Source organism: Carassius carassius, chromosome 20 (genome assembly GCF_963082965.1).
Source record: "Carassius carassius chromosome 20, fCarCar2.1, whole genome shotgun sequence".
Classification (NCBI taxonomy): Eukaryota; Metazoa; Chordata; class Actinopteri; order Cypriniformes; family Cyprinidae; genus Carassius; species Carassius carassius.
Window position 1 is genome coordinate 7,499,721 of NC_081774.1, and position 14,779 is coordinate 7,514,499.

The 14,779-nt window shown below is 44.5% G+C and overlaps 1 pseudogene; it reads right to left on the reverse strand.

Moving 5' to 3' along the window:
* Positions 1-493: 493 nt before the first annotated feature.
* Positions 494-14,414, reverse strand: LOC132096208 (E3 ubiquitin/ISG15 ligase TRIM25-like; annotated as a pseudogene).
* Positions 14,415-14,779: the final 365 nt, after the last annotated feature.

The following is a 14,779-nucleotide window of genomic DNA, read 5'->3' on the forward strand; positions in this document are numbered from 1 at the left end:
ACACTGTATATATATATATATATATATATATATATATATATATATATATATATCTCGATTGGGTTCAGGTCCGGTGACTGTGGAGGCCAGGTCATCTGGCACAGCACCCCATCACTCTCCTTCTTGGTCAAATAGCCCTTGATGCCTTCAGTGTGACTCTACAATTTTCATAGTCATGAAAATAAAGAAAACTCTTTGAATGAGAAGGTGTGTCCAAACTTTTGGTCTGTACTGTATATATATATATATATATATATGTGTGTGTATGTATTTCCTGCACTGTGATCTACATACACTCCTATTCTAGAGGGCTAGTGGAAGCAGGGAGTTCAGTCAGAACATTATTATACCAGAACCAACAATTGACGGCAAAGCACAACAAAAACCAGACATGTTTATTTGCTCCAAAATCTACTTGCAGTATAGTCTCCCTTCCTGTCAATATTCTTATATGACTCTGCTATATGCAACCACTCCATCCAACTCCCTCTATACACAACACCTGAAGGTAAGGATCAAATCTTTCTGGATGATCAGGATATGGCTGGGTGATCTGAGTGCAAGTTAACACTCTTTTCTCTTCAGACAGGTAAAGGAGTTAATGTGCTATTAAAATCAGCATATAATGTAGCTTTCAACTTAAGAAAACATGCAATATAAGTTTCAGTTAACATGCTGCTTTATTGATTAAAACTCAGATGATTCACTTTATTAGTTTTATATTATTTGCCCATCAGGTTTTCAATGATTCACTCTAGACCCAAACATAGCAAAATAATGTAAAAAAACACAACATGATCGGCCTTAAAAAATCACATTAGGAATATTATTCTACATTATTCATAGTTTCTACCTCAGTCTTTCACTACAACCATTATATTAATCTGAAATTTAAACTCTGTGATATAGGATTATTGTTGGTAGAATCTTTATACCATCTATAAATCAAATAGTCTCACACCTATTCCTGGATCTATCCAGAACGCAGGATAGAGAGGCTGAGTGAATGTGGTGTGGACTCTGTGAAGGAGGTTCATTTTGTCAGTGACATTGTAGAAGGATATAGTTCCTGCACTCTGATCCACATACACTCCTATTCTAGTGGGCCAGGGGACTGCAGGGAGTTCAATAAATCCTCCATTGTGCCAGAAACTACATTGGCCAAGAAAGCACATCAAAGACCAGGAATGATTATTACTTCCCAGTTTAATTGGATTACTGTCTCCCTTCCTGCCAATACACTTATATGTCACTGCTATACTCAACCATCTATGTCCAGTCCATCCGACCTCCCAGTAAGAGCATCCACTCACACTCTCTCTGCACAATACCTGAGCATATACATCAAATCTTTCTGGATTATCATGATATGGCCGTTCATATGGAGCAATTCTTGTGCCAATAAAAATGAACGTAGCTTTTCAAGAAACTAATGAAAATATAAATTGAAACTAAATAAATTATCTCTAAAACTGAAAAAGAATAAATCGCAGGCAATTTTTTTGACTTCGTTTTTAATACACTGCATGTTTTGCTAACTATTTCACATATTTCAATCACTGATCTGAACTTACAAATGCGCTTCCAGAGTTTTCATTTACGCTTCTGAAGTTTTCGTTTACGCTCCCTGAGTTTTCGTTCGCCGTTCTGACACATTTCTCTCGTGGGGGCGGGGCTAGTAGCAGTGTGTTCTCATTGGTTACTGAGCTTTTGATTGATGGGTTCGTGACCTGGAAGTGAAGACGTCAGTGGTGTGTTTATGTGTGGATGTGAGCGTCTGTAATCGCAGCTTTCTATTTCATTTTTTAATTTTATCTGTATTTACATGCTGCTACTACTTAGTTGGCAGAAGATTTTTAGGAGCACAAGAGATCTATTCAGTCTATTCAGGTGTAATTGCACATTAAAGTACTGTCTGTATATAATACTTAAAATATTGTAGTGTCCAATGTTTTCGGGGGAATATTTGTTTATTCCTGATGATTATTGTGCATGTTAGGCTGTGATTAGGTTCAGCTGTTACAATTTAAAGAGAATACTACTAGCAAACGTGTGGGATATATTCAGCCGTCAAGAAAGTCAAACCTCAACCAGGTAATCAAGGTTGGCAACCATGGCCATCACACTACTCATGGTTAGCATGATATACGTTTACACCATCAAAATTAATGATCACTTAAATAAGAGTAATTTTAACGATATGAAAATTACAATCGTGGTCTGCTGTCAGATACAGGCCTCAAAGGGAAAGAATGTTCTTGTTGCCATTTTTTAAAAATTGATAATTGTATTTAGTTATTTTATTTAATTAACACTATCTTCTAACATTTAAAATTGTAAATAGATTTTAACAATCATCAACCGTTTCAATCGTGACTTATACAACCAGTTAAATAAATGTAATTGAAAATATGAATTCAAATAAATGTACATTCTTTACTGTCACTAAAGCATATACACAAGTAACACAAGTGAAGGTCTTGGATGCAATTATGTTGTTACAGGAAAGACCAGAATCCACAAAACATTAACTGCATAATATACATGTAATGCACAGTATTCTCATGATATACATTACTATACAAAATGCACAATTACAAATACAGAATACATTTTAAAAATTCATATACATTTTAAATGATGCAATGATTCTTTGAGCAGTTCCTGTTGCAGTACAAGTAACAAAGCAGTGACTGGACACAAGCAGTACAAGGATAGTCCACCCAAAAAAATAGGATTCTCTCATCATTTACTCACATTTATGCCAACCCAGATATATATGACTTTCTTCTTGACATAAACATAGACAAAGATATTTAAGGAAATAATCCATCGCTGTGAGTCCATAATACAAGTGGATTGTAACCCATGTATGCAAGACAGTGGGTTGGAATTGATTTTTAATAGTTAAAACAGTCACATTATTAGTATATATTGTTTGACTTCAGAAGGAATTGATTCATCCACTGAGGTTGCATGGATTACTGTCACGCTCACTGTGTGTGGTTTTTAAAGCATCTCTAGGACTCGCAGAGATGGATTACTTTCCTTACAATCTTAATTCGTGTTTATCTGTAGAAAGAAAGTAAAATGCATCTGGGACAGCATGAGGGTAAGTAAAATAAGAGAGAATTGTATTTTTGGGTGAACTATCCCCTCAACATTCATATGCTATTGGTATGCTAATCCAAGATCAGCATAGTTTAATAAGAATAAAGTAAAACCTCGTGTGTACTTGTGAACTATGTTTGTTTTAATCTAGAGGTTATATTAAAATAAATCAGGTGTCTGAAGATCAAGATCCCAGTCATTCAAAGGTGGTGTGTCTGAACAAAGTAAGATTACTGTCTTATAGGGACAGTGGATCTCTGGTACTATCACTCCATCCTCTGTGTCAGCATCAGGCTCATTCGGCAAAGTTGCTCCACTCCCTGGAAAAAGAGAGAGGAAATGTATTATAATCTAACAATACAAACTGCTTTGAAATCCCCATACAGTAACAAGTTGCAGACTTAAAATATTTATTATATTTATATTTAAGGGATTTTACAGTACTAAATATTTACCTCGGAGTCAAGCAGCATTTATCATCTGTAATACTGTTGTGTAACCAGTAGATGGCTGAATAGCCCTATATATAAACATATGGCTGTGCATTCCCTAGTTGCTGTAATGTCTTAATTACTTGCATGTATAAAGTTTTAAATTTGGACATATATTTATTATTAAAGACTATTAAAGATTTAACATTTGTCTCAGAAATGTTCATTTGAAGTGCACTTTTTTCATTATTATTAGTCAAATATGGACACAGAAAAAGCTATTTGTTACTCATACTAGATACATATAATAGCTTTATCAGTCATCTTTATCACACAAAGGTAATCCGAATAAATATTGCAACCAGGGCGATACTTCAAAATAATTGAGTGTTTACATATTACGAACAGAGAGGTGGTCTGTGGTCAAGTCGTGTCTCTCCTCTTTCAAAAACTTTGCATCGCAAATTAATCAGCAATTGAGAAATTCAGGTTTAAATAGCTTTATTGGCATGGTAAAAAAGGCTTTACATTGCCAAAGTTGAATCAGGCAGACAGCACTATGGTCCTTTGGCATTAGTAATTGACTGATACACTACAGATAGGCTACTGTACAGTACTCTAGCTCAATGTTGTTTGGGGTGGCTGGGGGATTAAATATGATCTAATCGAAGGGAATATGATCTAATCGAAGACTGTAACCGAATATAGATAAACAAGTCATGTAATGATTGGGCTAACAGTTAAATCAAGACAACACAGCTCAGCTGACAGCTGTATAATGTTATGGGCTCTCACTGAGCTCTAAAATGCCTCTCTACCTGAAAAAAGCCAGTACTGTAATATAAATAGTATTAGTATAGTATAAAAAAAAAAATCAGACTTACCACAAGTAGGTTAACGTTATCCAGTATCCTCCTGATCGATATAGCGACAATGACTAATGATAAATATCATTCGTCTGTGCTATTCCTTCTATAAGAAATCATCTCAACAATATAGTGTAGCAGCAAATAAATACAGATATAAACTTAATATCACTAAAATGAAATAGAAAGCTGCGATTACAGACGCTCACATCCACACATAAACACACCACTGACGTCTTCACTTCCAGGTCACGAACCCATCAATCAAAAGCTCAGTAACCAATGAGAACACACTGCTACTAGCCCCGCCCCCACGAGAGAAATGTGTCAGAACGGCGAACGAAAACGTACTCGGTTACTAACGTAACCTCGGTTCCCTGAGATGAGGGAACGAGTACTGCGTAAGCTAGCTTACGCTATGGGAAAAGGTCCCCTTTTCTCGAGAATATGAAGCCAAAAATTATCCTTAATTTTTAAATAATGTAAAACGCAGTGCTGCAGCACAGCAGACCCAAGCGAAGCGGCTCGCGCGCTTATTGGCTGTGCTGCGGCAACTGCAGCAACCTATGGTGAGGCGGCGGAGAGTAACGAACCAATGGGGGCGCTTCGCGCCCATTGGACGTCAGAGCGCGCCAAAATAGGCGTGGCTGGAACTATATAAGCCACCGCTTCACCATAGGGATCAGGTTTTAAATCGACTGAAGCGATCACCCGGTCCGAGCACATAGCACGGCAGGTTACGCAGTACTCGTTCCCTCATCTCAGGGAACCGAGGTTACGTTAGTAACCGAGTACGTTCCCTTTCGAGAGTACTCTCATACTGCGTAAGCTAGCTTACGCTATGGGAACACAATGTAAAACGCCGTGCGTGCTCGGGAACTTCGACCTGTCACAGCCCGAGGCGAGAGCTCGGGGCTTTATAGCAGGAGAAATCCCAGTCCCAACAGCCAACCTTAGTGAGCTTTATATAGGGAACGAAAAAAGGGGGACGTGATAAGGCTTAGCACGTCTATATAGAAAGTACCCTGGCCTGCAGGGCAGGGACTTGCAGATTATAGAATCTAATAAATGTGGACGGAGAGGCCCAGCCTGCCGCCGCACAGATATCATCCAGTGGTATCCCGCAGGACCACGCCCATGACGAGGCCATACCTCTGGTGGAATGGGCTCTGATGCCGAACGGGCAGTGAAGGCCCTTAGATTTGTAAGCCAGCGAGATAGTGTCTACTATCCATCGCGATAGGCTTTGCTTCGTGGTGGCGAGACCTCGGGTGCGCCCACCAAAGCATATGAAGAGCTGGTCCGACCTCCTGAATAAGGCGGAGCGCGCAATATAGGTTTTAAGAGCCCTGACGGGGCAGATGAAGCTCGCGTTGCTTTCGTCGCTTTGCGAGGAAAGGGCTGACAGCGAGATGACCTGCGCTCTGAACGGTGTTGAGAGCACCTTGGGGACATAGCCGTGTCTTGGTCTGAGAATGACTCTGGAGTCATTAGGCCCAAACTCGAGACAGTCAGCGCTTACAGATAGCGCATGTAAATCCCCCACTCGCTTGACTGAGGCCAGAGCCAGTAGAAAAGCGGTTTTGAACGAAAGAAGCTTCATATCGACAGACTGAAGCGGTTCAAAAGGGGGGCCCTTTAAGGCCTCTAGGACCGTAGACAGGTCCCAGGAAGGGATTGAAGGGGGTCGGGGAGGGTTCATCGCGGCCCAGGGCACCAGGTGGAGAACACTGACCATTTCTGCGCGTATAGGCGCCTGGTTGAGGGCGCTCTGGCTTCCGTAATGGTCTTTAACACTCCCTCAGGGAGGTTCCCGGGTACCCGTTGAGGGGCCATACATGAAGGGCCCAAAGTTCGGGGTGGGGATGCCAGAGCGCGCCCTTCAGCTGCGTGAGGAGATCTTTCCGCAGCGGTATTGGCCCTGGGGCTGTACTGGACAGCTGCATCAGCTCGGAGAACCAAGGTTGGGTCGTCCAGAGTGGGGCTACTAGCAGCATAGCACATCTGCTCTTCCTGACCCGATCGATGACCTGCGGTAGCATCGCGACCGGTGGGAAGGCATAAAGCGGGCGTCTGGGCCAATCGAGGGCCAGCGCGTCCCTGCTCTTTGAAAAATATATTGGGCAATGTTGTCTTCTGAGGCGAAGAGGTCGACCTCTGCCCTGCCGAAGATGCTCCACATCAACTGAACCGTCTGTGGGTGAAGAGACCACTCCCCAGGGGGAACATTCGCCCTGGAAAGCATGTCCGGGCCCCGGTTCAGGATGCCAGGTACATGCGCTGCCTTTAGCGAGCGCAGATTGTAATGTGCCCATGTCAGAAGACGCTCGGTCAGGGTGTGCAAGGTTTCTGACCTGACACCACCCTGGCGATTTATGTAGGCCACCACTGACATGCTGTCTGATCTGACCAGAACGTGGTGGCCCTTTAAAAATGGGAGGAAAGCTTTCAGGGATAGTTCGACCGCTATCATCTCCAGACAGTTTATGTGTAACAGTCGCTCCGGGCTCGACCAGAGGCCGGAGGCAGACCTGCCCTCGTACAGGGCGCCCCAACCGAGGTTGGATGCATCTGTCGAGACTACTTTCCATTTCGAGACAGCGCCCGTGCTTACGCCTAACTGATACCAGTTGGCTATTTTCCAAGGGGCCAGAGCTGTGATGCAGCCGTGGGTCACCCTGATGCGCGCGCGGCCGGAAATCCAGGCGCGTGCTGGAACACGGTCTCTCAGCCAGCGCTGTAGTGGGCGCATGCGCAGCAGGCCCAGTTTGAGAACCGCAGAGGCTGATGCCATCAGACCTAGCATTTCCTGAAATCGTTTGAGCGGGTAAAGAGACCCGGCTTCGAACGACACGGCTAAATGCTGAATAGTGAGAGCGCGCTGTGACGTCAGACGCGCTGTACATGTCACAGAGTCTATGTCTATCCCCAAAAAGGAAATCCTCTGGCTGGGAGACAGAGCGCTCTTGACAGTGTTGATCGTGAGACCCAGGCATTCTAAATGGCTGAGGATCCAGGATCTGTGTGTCGTCAGTAGTTCCTCGGAATGGGCTAAAACTAGCCAGTCGTCGAGGTAGTTCAATACTCGCACTCCCCGCATTCTCAGGGGTGCGAGAGCGGCATCCATGCACCGTGTAAACGTACGGGGCGCTACGGAGAGGCCGAATGGAAGAACCATGTACTGATAAGTCTGCCCCTCGAAGGCGAATCTCAAGAATGGCCTGTGATGGGGTGCTATTTGAATGTGAAAGTAAGCGTCTTTCAGATCCACTGAGAAAAACCAATCCCTTGGGCGAATTTGCGCGAGTATTTGTTTGGTAGTTAACATTTTGAACGATCGCGTCATAAGCGCTTTGTTCAAACGTCTGAGATCTAGGATGGGTCTGAGACCGCCATCCTTTTTTGGTACGAGGAAGTAGCGGCTGTAAAAGCCTGACTCGCGCTGCGCAGGGGGGACAGTTTCTATCGCCCCTTTTGCAAGAAGGTTTATCAGTTCGGCGCGAAGGACGTGTGTCATTTCGCTTTTCACTTTCGTTTCGACCACGGCGCGAAAGCGCGGCGGTCTGCGAGCGAACTGGAGCGAGTAACCTCGTTTTATTATATTCAAAACCCAATTTGATATGCCGGGGATGGCCTGCCATGCAGCGGCTCGTGCGGCTATGGGTTGAATGTGCTTCGGGCACTGGCCGCCTGTTATGAGGGGACCAGTAGCTCGAGTATGCTGTGCTTGTGACACTGTGGTGACAGCGCTTATTTGTAGGGTTGCGCACTGAGAAGTGGGCACGCGCGCTACATTTAGAGCACCTCCGGCGCGAGCGGGAAGGTGGGCATGAAAGGAGACCCGAGTGAGTCTTTGTGACACTTGGGGGAGTGTGTATACATGTAGGGGTGCGTACTGTGTAGTGGGCACACTGCCTACATAGAAAAAGCTCTTTTTGTGCTTTATTGAGGTCGCCGCGAAAACGGCGTTTGTGTGCAGGCGTGCGTGCATTGTAACAGGCTCGTTTACTGCAGTATAGACATCTCCAACCGCCTTTAGCGAGGGGATTGGAGGAAGCATGTGAGGTTTCTTGTGTGGTGGTCCGGCCGCAGCGGGACTTAACCACGGTCTTTTCAGCCCGAAGGTCAGGAGGGCTTCAGAGGCTCGGGGTTCAGCACAATCCTGGGCCGAGGTCCCCATCTCTCTGGCGGTTTGCGGCTCGTAGAGCGAGAGCGGTGCTGGGTTTTGGTCGCTGGGCGAGACTGTAAGTCTGGCTGCGATGGCTTCGAGGTCTGAGGGGGCGGCGCATTTCTACGGCGTCCCGCAGCAGAGCTAGAGCGTTTCGGCAGGAAGTGTCTCATTGCCTGTGACGTTTTCTGAGCCTCAGTGAAGCGTTCAGCGAAACCCTTAACCGACTGGCCAAAGAGGCCGGACGGCGAGATAGGAGAGTTGAGAAAGGCGGATTTGTCGGCGTCTTTCATCTCCGTGAGCGTGAGCCAGAGGTGTCGCTCTAAAACAGCGAGGCTTGCCATGCTTCGGCCGATCGCTTGTGCTGTGGTCTTTGTCGCACGCAGGGCTAGATCAGTAGCGCTGCGGAGATCTTTAAAGTCATAGGTATCTGGGGCAGACTCGTCCAGGTTACGGAGAAGTCTGGCCTGAAAAACCTGCAGCACAGCCATGGTGTGTAGAGCCGAAGCAGCTTGACCAGCGGAGGTGTAAGCTCGGCCAGCGAGAGCTGAGGTGGTGCGGCACGGCTTGGATGGATGCACAGGCTTCGACCGCCATCCAGCGGCTGAGGGCGGGCAGAGGTGTGCAGCAATAGCCTCCTCGAGAGGGGGGAGGCTCTCGTAACCGTGGTCTCGGGCGCCGTCGACAGAGGAGAGCGCTGACGAGACAGAAGTCTTCAAGCGTGCGGAGAATGGGGCTTTCCACGACTTCGTGAGTTCATTGTGAACTTCCGGGAAGAAGGGGGCGTTTCTTTGCGGAGGGGCCGAAGGGCGCCCCTGCAGGAACCATTCATCCAGCCTGCTTTTAGCGGGCTCGTCTGGAGGAGACCAGTCGAGCTGAAGGTCGCTGACAGCCCTTGTAAGCACACGAGTAAGCTCCGCGTCGATATTGGCGCGTTGTCCGGTGCAGCTGGGTGCTGTAGGGGGGGGGGGTCCGCAATGGAGCCCGACCATTCCTCACTACTGGACGCGGCGAGAGAAAGGCTGTCGTGTCTGTCCTCTTCCGCCTCAGGCGCTCCGAAGGAGAAGGGGGCGCTGGTGAGCAGGGACTGGCGCTGCTCGTCCACGAAGAGGACAGGCGAAGGAGAGAGAGCGGGCGAGGCACGCGGGGAGTGTTCCGGCGTGAGCTCGCGTGTAGCAGTATGCTCAGGCATTCTCTGATCGCGGCGTTTCTTACGCGGCACTTGAGAGAGAAGAGGCGGAGCGGGTGGAGCATCGTGGCTGGTTTGAGCTAATCGAGCCCGCAGGGTCGATATAGCCATGTCGTCGCACTCAGGGCAGCCGCCCTCGAAGAGTGCGCTCTCAGCATTCTCGCGGCCCAGGCAGGAGACACAGATGATGTGGCGGTCCTCGCTGGGCAGAGGGCCTCGGCAGGAAGCGCAGGCCCGAGGCATTTGAAACAACGCCTCGAATTCTGGAGGAAAAAAGTGTGATGCAGCGGCAAACACACTAGCTTTGAAAAGGATATAGTCACGCCGGATGGCGCAGCAGGAAGCGAGAGCTGAAGGCGGCGTCGAGATGAAGCACGAGCCGGCGTCCTCAGATCTGCGTTGCAGTGCTATCCCGCTGAGAGGCTTTTCGACGGCGTGTAGAGGCTTCTCCGGAGAAGACAGCGAAGTGCAGGTGAGATCGCTGAAGGAGATGAAATCTGATCCCTATGGTGAAGCGGTGGCTTATATAGTTCCAGCCACGCCTATTTTGGCGCGCTCTGACGTCCAATGGGCGCGAAGCGCCCCCATTGGTTCGTTACTCTCCGCCGCCTCACCATAGGTTGCTGCAGTTGCCGCAGCACAGCCAATAAGCGCGCGAGCCGCTTCGCTTGGGTCTGCTGTGCTGCAGCACTGCGTTTTACATTATTTAAAAATTAAGGATAATTTTTGGCTTCATATTCTCGAGAAAAGGGGACCTTTTCCCATAGCGTAAGCTAGCTTACGCAGTACGAGAGTACTCTCGAAAGGGAACTCAGGGAGCGTAAACGAAAACTTCAGAAGCGTAAATGAAAACTCTGGAAGCGCATTTGTAAGTTCAGATCAGTGATTGAAATATGTGAAATAGTTAGCAAAACATGCAGTGTATTAAAAACGAAGTCAAAAAAATTGCCTGCGATTTATTCTTTTTTTAGTTTTAGAGATAATTTTTTTAGTTTCAATTTATATTTTCATTAGTTTCTTGAAAAGCTACGTTCATTTTTATTGGCACAAGAAAAGCTCCATACGTTCATGGCCAAAAGTAAGCACTCTGTTCCCTTCAGACAGAAAAAGGTTTTTTAATGCTGTGTCTTGGTCCAGTGTGAAGCGCTGGAAATCTGACGGGAAACAAAAATATCAAATTAATAAACGGAATCATCTGAATTTTAATCAATAAAACAGCATGTTAACTGAAACTTATATTTCATGTTTTCTAATTAAGTTGTAGGAATTAAAGGAAAAAAGTCTATTTCAACATACAACAATCAGTCACTGGCAAAAATCCAGTTTTGGATATTGGATATTTGGATTTTGGATCAATTTATTTGATTCATTGTGTACACCTTTGTTCTTCATATTGTTTAAATGTACAGTAGCTTGTATGTACTCGTGTTTATACTTACATTTTAGGAACTCCTTCTTGCTCTCATATTCTGGAGTGGGAATGCTCTTGTGGGTAGCAGGTATTTTACCTCTATCAGATATCTTTTTTATCTCTTCTCTGCAGAAATGCTCTAGTTTCTCTCTTAGATCAGACACAGATTTTCCAACATCATCAAAAGAGAGACTTGAACTGACAGTGATTTTGGATGAGTCTGTAGATCCAGGTGGAACAGAGAGAGACTGGAAACGGTACACAGACACGAGAAACACCAGCTAAACACACAGAAACATTTGATAGAAACACAATCTGTACAGCATGCTCTTCCCTTCCTATTGACCTGTTTGTCTGTTACCTGGAGGAAATGGATGTGAAGGTCTGTGTGTGAAAGCTTGTCCACCTCAGTGTCTCTCCTCCTCAGGTCTTCAATCTCCTGCTCCAGTCTCTTCAGTTGTTCTTCAGCTCGACTCACTGCAGTCTTTTCCTGATCTCTGAGCTGTGTCACCTCAGAGCGGCTTCTCTCAATGGAGCGGATCAGCTCAGTAAAGATCCTCTCAGTGTCCTCCACTGCTGTCTGTGCAGAGCGCTGTTAGGACACACAGAGAGAGAAGCATCAGAATCAGTCCATTCACGCAGCTCTTACTGCTGCCTCACACAGCCTGTTCCCCACAGTGGGCTTCAGTGGGACTGAAGGAGCTCCACCACTGGCTCCTCACTGACTGACTGGAGGAGAGTCTAACTGAGTCTCAAACAGATCTTCTTAAGCAGCCAGAAGTTGTTCTTCAGTGTCGAGGATGCTTCACTTATGTTGTTAAACTTACCGACTAAGCATCTGGAGGGGAAAAATACCCATGCAAGACTGTTGTTCATTGACTTCTCTTCTGCTTTTAACACTATATAACCTCATATTCTAGCCAGAATATTGCTAGAGTATAACAAGATGAACCACAACTTAGTGGGATGGATACTGGACTTTTTAACTAACAGAATGCAGAGGGTAAAAGTGAATGGTAGCTTCTCAGATGTATTATGTTTATCCACAGGATCTCCTCAAGGCTGTGTTCTTTCACCATTACTAAATATTTTGTACACTAATATGTGTCAAAGCTTACATGAAAACAGGATGTTTATTAAGTTTGCTGATGACACAGTGATAGTGAGCCTGCTACAGGGGGAAGACATACAGTTGTGGATGATTTTGTAACCTGGTGCGATGATTTTTATCTAAAGTTAAATATTACTAAAACGAAAGACATGATCATTGATTTTAGAACACACGCTGTTGATCACGTTACTACGATTATCAAAGGACAGGTTGTGGGTCGTGTAGAGAGTTATAAATATCTTGGCACAGTCATAGACTCAAAACTGTCATTTGAGTTGAATTGTTGAAATGAAGTTGAAATGGTCTGCAAAAAGGGTCATCAACGTTTGAGTTGCCTTAGGAAACTTGCTAAATTTAACATTGATAGACACATGTTGACTTTGTTTTATTATGCTTTTATCGAATCTATTATGTCGTTTTCCATTGTGGTGTGGTATGGAAGCCTGTCAGTGAAGAATAAGAACTCCTTAAACCAAATTGTTAAATGGGTGAGTAGGATAATTGGAGTAAATCAACGGTATTTGGGAAATATTTATACAGATCAGCTGTATCGGAAAGCAAGTGTTGTCTTGAATGATCGGTCGCATCCCTTAAGGAATGACTTTCAGTTACTTCCCCCTGGTCGTCGGTTTGTGGCTTTGAGATGGAAGACTAGACGGTACAGAAATACTTTTGTTCCAGTGGCAATTGAATTTTTAAATAATATGAGTAAGATAGATGTTTTAGTATTTGATAGTTAACTTGGATAGACGATGTGTATGTGTCATGGTGCAGCCTGTTTTATGTCTGTTTTATGTTTTTATGTTTTATTGTGGATGAGCGAATTCTTCATTTTTTTAAACAAATTTACCTGCGGGTATGAAATAAAGATACCTTGACCTTGACCTTCTGCTCAAAACCCACCTTGTAAAACTCTACAGTCTCTCTCAGCTCCTCAAGCTCCTTCTGTCGCTCCTGGATTCTCTTCTGGAATTTTCTCTGGATCTCTTCCAAGTGTTTCTGTAAGACAAAAGAAACATCATGTGAAAAATCAGTCCTCTGTAGGGTTAGACGGAAACTGATTTTCCCTGTTGTCAAAAGTTTGGCTACACAAGACAGGAGAATTATTAACATGTTATGATGCTATTTTATCATAACCAAAAATATGGACTATCTTTATGAACAGAGGCTCACTATAAAAGTTTATCATTAAACAGAAGAGGACACATTTCACTCCTGCTTTTTTCTGTCCTATCAACATTAAAACTGAACTTGTGACCACGCCATGATAACATGAAAACCCATCAATTCACCCAAATTATTTGAAAGATTACTGTACAGGTTAGCTTCGTACCATGTTTGTTATTTTCATTTTTTCAATAGTGTATAATATGATACAGTTCATACCTGTTTTTCAGTCCTCTCTGCTGCAGCTGATACAGTGTTGTGGTTTTTGTGTTCATCCACCATACACATATAACATATACAGTGCTGGTCAGTACGACAGAAAATTTCCAGTAGTTTATCGTGTTGAGAGCAGATTATCTCTTTTAATTCTCCAATGGCATATGTCACTTTGTGTCGCTTGCCAGAGCGAAATTCTTCATGACGTTCAAAATGGGTCAGACAGTAAGATTCCAGACACACCAGACAGGACTTGATGGCTTTATATTTTCTCCCAGTACAGATGTCACACTCCACATCTCCAGGTTCAGTGTAACACTGATCAGGACGAGAACCTTTTAATTTTGTCTTCTTGAATTTCTCAACCACTTCAGCCAGCATGGTGTTTTTACCTAAAACAGGTCTTGGAGTGTAGGTCTGTCTGCACTGAGGGCAGCTGTAGACTCCCTTCTGATCGTCCTGATCCCAGCAGCCTGTAATACAGCTCACACAGTAACTGTGTCCACAGGTGAGGGTCACTGGATCCGTCAGTAGATTCAGACAGATTGAGCAGCTGAACCCCTCCTAAACCACTGAAATACTGGATTCTGCCATTTTACACTTTGTAAACACAAATATAAACAGAGACACAGAACTTTTATATTCCCTAGTTTCCTGGTTTTAGAGACGTGTGGGACACACCTACTTTATCTGGAAGCTGCTCTAATAATATATTTTTTTTAAAAAGGTACACAAGTTCAGCAACTGTGAAAAATATAAAGCACCACTGAGCAACTAGTAGTGATGAGACGATTGATCCCGAGGCTCCGATGCAGCATTCAAAGCACACTGCCTATGCCTTTATCGAAATGACAATACCACCTGATTGATGACGTTTGAAGCTTTGAATATGGAGGTAAATCAGTAGCTAAACTCGAGAGGTTGAAGATCTGAATGTGAGAACTTGTCATATTAATATTTGTATTTGTAAGTTAAAATTTACACTCACAGCTCTGATGTGAAAAGCTGAATCTTTCAATTTGCACACACAGACAATGATCAAAACACCCGTGTTTTGAATTGGAAGTTGTAGATTAATAGTCACAAATGTGTAGAATGACATTCACACA